The sequence below is a fragment of the Phaethon lepturus genome, unplaced genomic scaffold (assembly GCF_000687285.1).
Source record: "Phaethon lepturus isolate BGI_N335 unplaced genomic scaffold, ASM68728v1 scaffold20314, whole genome shotgun sequence".
In the NCBI taxonomy this organism is placed as follows: Eukaryota; Metazoa; Chordata; class Aves; order Phaethontiformes; family Phaethontidae; genus Phaethon; species Phaethon lepturus.
In genome coordinates, this window is record NW_010537245.1 from 1,604 (window position 1) to 1,938 (window position 335).

Sequence of the window (335 nt, forward strand, 5' to 3'; positions counted from 1 at the left end):
AAAGAGCTAGGAGATATAGTGTATTGGGTTTGCATGGCAAGGTTTTAGCGGGGGGGTGGGGCTGCAAGGGTGACTTCTGTGAGAAGCTGCTAGAAGCTTCCCCCATGTCCGATAGAGCTAATGCTAAGATAGACCATTGTTGGACAAGGCTGAGTCCATCAGTGGTGGTGGCAGCGCCTCTGGGATCACAGATTTAAGAAAGAGGGGGAAAAAAAACCACAACAGCAATTGCAGTGGGAGAGAGGAGTGAGAACATGTGAGAGGAAGAGCCCTGCAGACCCCAGGTCAGAGCAGCAGGAGGGGCAGGAGGGGCTCCAGGCGCCGGAGCAGAAGTT